Here is an 8,062-nt window from a genome sequence, read left to right as displayed (position 1 = left end):
GAAACTTTAGATTTGCTCTTTCTTTTACTGCAAAGTACAACGTTGAGCAGCACTAATGAGTTGTTTCTATTTTTGGCAGGCTTTACCTTTGCGGATGAAGCCCTTTCTGTCTGTGCAAAAGAAATCTTGTTACTGTGCAGAGTGACTTCTCTGAGTAGAGTCGCCTTACTTGTTGCGACTGTGCCGATGCTCGAAGCTGGAGTGCAAAGTTGTTGCTTGAATGGTGCTCGCTGGAGCGTGTGGTAGTGTAAAGTTATACCATTTAAAAGGGCTGAAGAGTGCTCAGTGCAGCGGGTGGGCGGAGGTGCAAAGTGACACTATGGCCATAAAAAGAACACCGCTACAAGTGCGCATTGTGCCAGGAAGGGCCCTCGGACGTGAACCAGTGGACAGTTATCGCTTCTCTGCCTTTTGGCTAAGATCAAGTGTAGTATCTGTTCTTATCAGTTTAATGTCTGATATGTCCTCTATGCGAGACTACATATTATATGGATTTTTATCAATAGGAGTTGAAAAAGGAGCTTGCTCCGTTCACTCCAAGCATCGACCCGGTACTGCAGTGCCGCTGGGAATGGTGCGCTCTCCTCTGCTCTTGTGAAAAAGCAAACAGCGGTGCAGGATGGAAGTTTCAGGGAGCCTAAGATGAAACTTTCTTTTAATCTGCTGATAAAAGAGAGTGAATGCGAAGCAGACTTTAACACGGCTCTGGGAGCGAGCCAAGTGCGGGCTAACCAGGAGAATTGCTTGAAAGAAACGCGACACCGAATGAGCGGTCAGAACAAAGCCTCAATACGGTGTTCCTGTGGTGTTTTTATAAAATGCGGTGTAAAAAAAGGTGTGAATGCCCCATAGAAAACTAAAAGGTGGAGCGGAAGTGTTCGGCTGCAAGAAGGTGTGAATGTCCGACTATATTTGGTGAAAAGCAGGTGAAGCAAGGTCTGAATGCCCAATCTTACATCATCAAAAGCGAGATCAGAGGTGTTTGGCGGCAAGAAAACGGGTAAGGTGTGAATGACCGACTAAATATCAACAAAAGTGGGGGCGGAGGTCTTCGGATGCAAGTAGGTGTGAATATCCCACCATACAAGTATGGTGGAGAGGAAGCTGTGAATGGCCGACCATAGTTTGCAAAAAGCGGGTGAGAAAAGGTGCGAATGTCCAACCATACATGATCAAAACAGGGAGCGGAGGTGTTTGGCTGCGACAAGGTGTGAATGTCCACCCATAATTAATGAAAAGCGGGCAACAAGTAGGTTCGAATGCCCAACCATACATCAACAAAAGCAGGAGTGGATGTGTTTGGCTACAAGAAGGTTTGAATGTCCGAGCATAGTTTGTAAAAAGCGGGTAAGAAAAGGTGCGAATGCCCGACAAAGTATGATCAAAAGAGGGAGTGGAGGTTTTCGGCTACAAGAAGGTTTGAATGTACGACCATAGTTTGTAAAAAGCGGGTAAGAAAAGGTGCGAATGCCCGAACATACACCATCAAAAGAGGGAGCGGAGGTGTTCCGCTGAAAGACGGTGTGAATGTCCGACCATAGTTGGTAAAAAGCGGGTAAGAAAAGGTTCGAATGCCCGAATATATACCATCAAAAGCGGAAGCGGAGGTGTTCGGCTGTAAGAAGTTGTGAACGTCCGACCAAAGTTTGTAAAAAGCAGTTAAGAAAAGGTTCGAATATCCAACCAAACATAATAAAAAGTGGGAGCAGAGCTGTTCGACTGCAAGTAGGTGTGAATGTCCAGCCATAATTCCTGAAAAATGGGTAAGAAAAGGTGCGAATGCCCAACCATACATCATCAAAAGAAGAAGTGGATGTGTTCTGCTACAAGAAGGTTTGAATGTCCGACCATAGTTTGTAAAAAGTGGGTAAGAAAAAGTTCGAATGCCCGAACATACACCATCAAAAGAGGGAGCGGAGGTGTTCCGCTGTAAGACGGTGTGAATGTCCGACCATAATTGGTAAAAAGCGGGTAAGAAAAGGTTAAAATACCCGACTGTACACAATCAATAGCGGGAGCGGAGTTGTTCAGCTACAAGAAGGTGTGAAAGTCCGACCATGGTTTGTAAAACGCGGGTAAGACAAGGTGCGAATGCCCGACAATGTATGATCAAAAGAGGGAGCGGAGGTGTTCGGCTGCAAGGTCTGAATTTCCAACCGTAATTTGTAAACACCGTTGAAGAAAAGCCTCGAAAGCCCGACTATACACCATCAAAAGCGGGAGCAGAGGTGTTCAGCTGCACACAATCAGGTTTTTGCAAATTATGATCTGACATTCACACATGCTTTTGATGATGTATGGTTGGGCATTCGCACCTTTTTTTACCCATTTTTCAGGAATTATGGGTAGACATTCACACCTTCTTGCAGCTGAACACCTCCTCTCCCGCATATGATCATGTGCGGTTTGATATTCGAAAATTTTCTTTCATGTTTTCTAGCAATTATTGATGGACATTCAGACCTTCTTGCAGCTGAACCCCTCTGCTCCCGCTTTTGATGGTGTATAGTCGGGCTTTCGAGCCTTTTCTTCCCCGGTTTTTACAAATTATGGTTGGACATTCAGACCTTCTTTTAGCCGAAAACCTCTGCTCCCTCTTTTGATCATACATTGTCGGGCATTCGCACCTTTTCTTACCCGCTATTTACAAAAAATGGTCGGCCATTCACACCTTCTTGTAGCCGAACACATTCGCTCCCGCTATTGATTGTGTACAGTCGGGTATTTTAACCAACTACGGTCGGACATTCACACCTTCTTATGGCGGAACACCTCCGCTCCCTCTTTTGATGGTGTATGTTCGGGCATTCGAACCTTTTCTTACCCGCTTTTTACAAACTATGCTCGGACATTCAAACCTTCTTGTAGCCTAACACATCCAGTCCTGCTTTTGATGATGTATGGTTGGGCATTCGCACCTTTTTTTTTACCCATTTTTGAGGAATTATGGGTGGACATTCACACCTTCCTGCAGCTGAACACCTCCTCTCCCACATATGATCATGTGCGGTTGGATATTCGAAAATTTTCTTTCATGTTTTCTAGCAATTATTGATGGACATTCAGACCTTCTTGCAGCTGAACCCCTCTGCTCCCGCTTTTGATGGTGTATAGTCGGGCTTTCGAGCCTTTTCTTCCCCGGTTTTTACAAATTATGGTTGGACATTAAGACCTTCTTTTAGCCGAAAACCTCTGCTCCCTCTTTTGATCATACATTGTCGGGCATTCGCACCTTTTCTTACCCGCTATTTACAAAAAATGGTCGGCCATTCACACCTTCTTGTAGCCGAACACATTCGCTCCCGCTATTGATTGTGTACAGTCGGGTATTTTAACCAACTACGGTCGGACATTCACACCTTCTTATGGCGGAACACCTCCGCTCCCTCTTTTGATGGTGTATGTTCGGGCATTCGAACCTTTTCTTACCCGCTTTTTACAAACTATGCTCGGACATTCAAACCTTCTTGTAGCCTAACACATCCAGTCCTGCTTTTGATGATGTATGGTTGGGCATTCGCACCTTTTTTTTTACCCATTTTTGAGGAATTATGGGTGGACATTCACACCTTCTTGCAGCTGAACACCTCCTCTCCCACTTATGATCATGTGCGGTTGGATATTCGAAATTTTTTTTTCATGTTTTCTAGCAATTATTGATGGACATTCAGACCTTCTTGCAGCTGAACACCTCCGCTCCCGCTTTTGATGGTGTATAGTTGGGCTTCCGAGCCTTTTCTTCCCCGGTTTTTACAAATTATGGTTGGACATTTAGACCTTCTTGAAGCCGAAAACCTCCGTTCCCTCTTTTGATCATACATTGTCGGGCATTCGCACCTTTTCTTACCCGCTTTTTACCAATTATGGTCGGATATTCACACCTTCTTACAGCGGAAAACCTCCGCTCCCTTTTTTGATCATTTATGGTCTGGCAATACTACCTTTTCGTACCCGTTTTTGAGTAATTATGGCTGGACATTCACAGCTTCTTGCAGCCGAACACCTCTTCTCCCGCTTTTGATGATGAATGGTCCGGCATGCTTACCTTTTCTAACACATTTTTCAGCAATTATTGTCGGTCATTCACACCTTTCTCATCAGCTTTTTGCAAATTATGATCTGACATTCACACCTACTTGCATCCGAACACCTCGGCTTCCGCTTTTGATGGTGTATATTTTGGCATTCGAACCTTTTCTTACCCGCTTTTTACCAACTATGGTCGGACATTCACACCTTCTTACAGCGGAACACCTCCGCTCCCTCTTTTGATGGTGTATGTTCTGGCATTCGAACCTTTTCTTACCCACTTTTTACAAACTATGCTCGGACATTCACACCTTCTTACAGCGAAACACCTCCGCTCCCTCTTTTGATTGTGTATAGTCGGGCATTCGAACCTTTTCTTACCCGCTTTTTCAGGAATTATGGGTGGACATTCACACCTACTCTTAGCCGAACAACTCCGCTTCCGCTATTGATTGTGTACAGTCGGGTTTTTTAACCTTTTCTTACCCGCTTTTTACCAACTATGGTCGGACATTCGCAGCATCTTACAGCGGAACACCTCCGCTCCCTCTTTTGATGGTGTATGTTCGGGCATTCGAACTTTTTCTTACCCACTTTTTACAAACTATGGTCGGACATTCAAACCTTCTTGTAGCAGAACACATCCACTTCTTCTTTTGATGATGTATGGTTGGGCATTCGCACCTTTTCTTACCCATTTTTCAGGAATTATGGGTGGACATTCACACCTACTTGCAGTCGAACAGCTCTGCTCCCACTTTTGATTATGTTTGGTTGGATATTCGAACCTTTTCTTAACTGCTTTTTACCAACTATGTTAGGACATTCACACCGTCTTTCAGCGGAACACCTCCGCTCCCTCTTTTGATGGTGTATGTTCAGGCATTCGCACCTTTTCTTACCCGCTTTTTACAAACTATGCTCGGACATTCAAATCTTCTTGTAGCCAAACACATCCACTCTTGCTTTTGTTGATGTATGGTTGGGCATTCGAACCTACTTGTTGCCCGCTTTTCATTAATTATGGGTGGACATTCACACCTTGTCGCAGCCAAACACCTCCGCTCCCTGTTTTGATCATGTATGGTTGGACATTCGCACCTTTTCTCACCCGCTTTTTGCAAACTATGGTCGGCCATTCACAGCTTCCTCTCCACCATACTTGTATGGTGGGATATTCACACCCACTTGCATCCGAAGACCTCCGCCCCCACTTTTGTTGATATTTAGTCGGTCATTCACCCCTTACCCGTTTTCTTGCCGCCAAACACCTCTGATCTCGCTTTTGATTATGTAAGATTGGGCATTCAGACCTTGCTTCACCTGCTTTTCACCAAATATATATATAACATTCACACCTTCTTGCAGCCGAACACTTCCGCTCCACCTTTTAGGTATCTATCACACCTTTTTTTTTCACCGCATTTTATAGATTATGGTTGGAAATTCTCGACCACTCATCCGAAGACCTCTCCTCCCGCTTTTGTTAATATATTTGAACTTTAGTCAGACATTCACACCTACTTGCAGCCGAACACCACCTCTCTAGCTTTTGATGATGTATGGTCCGGCATTCTTACCGTTTCTAACACATTTTTCAGCAATTATGGTAGGACATTCACACCTTCTTGCAATTGAACACCTCCTCTCCCACTTATGATCATGTGCGGATTGATTTTCGAAAATTTTCTTTCATGTTTTCTAGCAATTAAAAATGGACATTTAGACCTTCTTGCAGCTGAACACCTCCGCTCCCGCTTTTGATCATACATTGTCAGGCATTCGCACCTTGTCTTACCCGCTTTTTACAAAATTTAGTCGAACATTCACACCTTTTTGCAGCCGAACACAGTTTTTTGCAGCCGAATTTGGGCATTCGAACCTTTTCATACCCACTTTTTACCAACTATGGTCAGACATTCACACCGTCTTACAGTGGAACACCTCTGCTCCCTCTTTTGATGGTGTATGTTCGGGCATTCGAACCTTTTCTTACCCGCTTTTTACAAACTATGCTCGGACATTCAAACCTTCTTGTAGCCGAACACATCCACTCCTGCTTTTGATGATGTATGGTTGGGCATTCGAACCTACTTGTTGCCCGCTTTTCATTAATTATGCGTGGACATTCACACCTTGTCGCAGCCAAACACCTCCGCTCCCTGTTTTGATCATGTATGGTTGGACATTCGCACCTTTTCTCACCCGCTTTTTGCAAACTATGGTCGGCCATTCACAGCTTCCTCTTCACCATACTTGTATGGTGGGATATTCACACCCACTTGCATCCGAAGACCTCCGCCCCCACTTTTGTTGATATTTAGCCGATCATTCGCACCTTACCCGCTTTTGGCAAACTATGGCCTTCTTGCAGCCAAAAACCTCTGATCTCGCTTTTGATGATGTAAGGTTGGGCATTCAGACCTTGCTTCACCTGCTTTTCACCAAATATAGTCGGACATTCACACCTTCTTGCAGCCAAACACTTCCGCTCCACCTTTTAGTTTTCTATGGGGCATTCACACCTTTTTTTACACCGCATTTTATAAAAACACCACAGGAACACCGTATTGAGGCTTTGTTCTGACCGCTCATTCGGTGTCGCGTTTCTTTCAAGCAATTCTCCTGGTTAGCCCGCACTCGGCTCGCTCCCAGAGCCTTGTTAAAGTCTGCTTCGCATTCACTCTCTTTTCTCAGCAGATTAAAAGAAACTTCCATCCTGCACCGCTGTTTGCTTTTTCACAAGAGCAGAGGAGAGCGCACCGTTCCCAGCGGCACTGCAGTACCGGGTCGATGCTTGGAGTGAACGGAGCAAGTTCCTTTTTCAACTCCTATTGATAAAAATCCATTTAATATGTAGTCCTCGCATAGAGGACATATCAGACATTAAACTGATAAGAACAGATACTACACTTGATCTTAGCCAAAAGGCCGAGAAGCGATAACTGTCCACTGGTTCACGTCCGAGGGCCCTTCCTGGCACAATGCGCACTTGTAGCGGTGTTGTTTTTATGGCCATAGTGTCACTTTGCACCTCCGCCCACCCGCTGCACTGAGCACTCTTCAGCCCTTTTAAATGGTATAACTTTACACTACCACCAACTCTGAGTCTCATTGAGAGACTTTTCTCAACAATTGGGTCCTCAAACCAGATCTCAACGTTTTTTCCGCTTTCCAGGGTCAGAGCTGAAACCGTGCACGGGGGAGTCCAGTACTCCTAATGAAAGACCCCCTGCTGAATTGCGGTAATTAGGGGCCAGTGTCCACTGAAAGGGGGAAAAAGGGACGAGATCGTACTTTTGAATCAATGGCCAGAAGCCATTGGCAGTGCAGGCATCAACAATAATGGTGTTATTTCACCCATTAACACTTAAGGTACCTCATGCAGTGGCTGTGATATGGTTACTTAACAAAATATCTTTACCAGACATCTCTCCTACATAACAGTTCTTCTTTCACAGCCACACCTTGTTGTCGAGAGATGTGCTACACTTAATCCATCCACACTGCTACCTACCCCACAGATGGAAAGCCTCATGATTGCATGTCAGAAATAACCATCAGTGTTTTACCCAGGCCAGACTTAACTGATATACGTTATGAAAATGCAGAAATAACTATATTTATTCAACAGGTCAAGCAAAAAACCCTGATGGCACAAATGCTACAGGATTTGCAGTAGTAACAGAAACTGAAGTTTTCTTAAAACAACCACTACCAAAAAATTACTCTGTTCAAGCAGTCGAATTGGTAGCTTTAACTGAAGCTTGTAAATTAAATAACAAAAAGGTTGTTAACGTTTACACTGACAGTCAGTATGCCTTCTCAACTGTACATGTGTTAACACAGCATTGGAAAAACAGGTATGTTGACATCCACAGCTAAATGTATAAACTACAAATATTTTAGCATTATTAGATGTTATTCAATTGCCATCTACAATAGACTCGTATGAATGACCGGAAGGAAAACCATACTGCCAAAGAATTTGTTTAAATATGCTGCAGTATTGAGCCACGGACCATGTCATGTC

At 44.2% G+C, this 8,062-nt stretch overlaps 2 non-coding genes across 2 annotated transcripts; one reads left to right on the top strand and one right to left on the bottom strand.

Moving 5' to 3' along the window:
* The first annotated feature begins 395 nt into the window (after positions 1-395).
* On the top strand, positions 396-585 carry LOC140275958 (U2 spliceosomal RNA). Its single transcript, XR_011908656.1, has one exon. It is a non-coding gene; the product is annotated as a U2 spliceosomal RNA (small nuclear RNA).
* Positions 586-6,781: 6,196 nt separating this feature from the next.
* On the bottom strand, positions 6,782-6,972 carry LOC140275907 (U2 spliceosomal RNA). Its single transcript, XR_011908610.1, has one exon. It is a non-coding gene; the product is annotated as a U2 spliceosomal RNA (small nuclear RNA).
* Between the last annotated feature and the right edge of the window lie 1,090 nt (positions 6,973-8,062).

This window comes from Leuresthes tenuis, unplaced genomic scaffold, assembly GCF_036924035.1.
Source record: "Leuresthes tenuis unplaced genomic scaffold, fLeuTen1.0.hap1 SCAF_18, whole genome shotgun sequence".
Taxonomy (NCBI): domain Eukaryota; kingdom Metazoa; phylum Chordata; class Actinopteri; order Atheriniformes; family Atherinopsidae; genus Leuresthes; species Leuresthes tenuis.
Note: the sequence above shows the minus strand (reverse complement) of the source record. Positions and strands in the feature narration are given on the sequence as shown.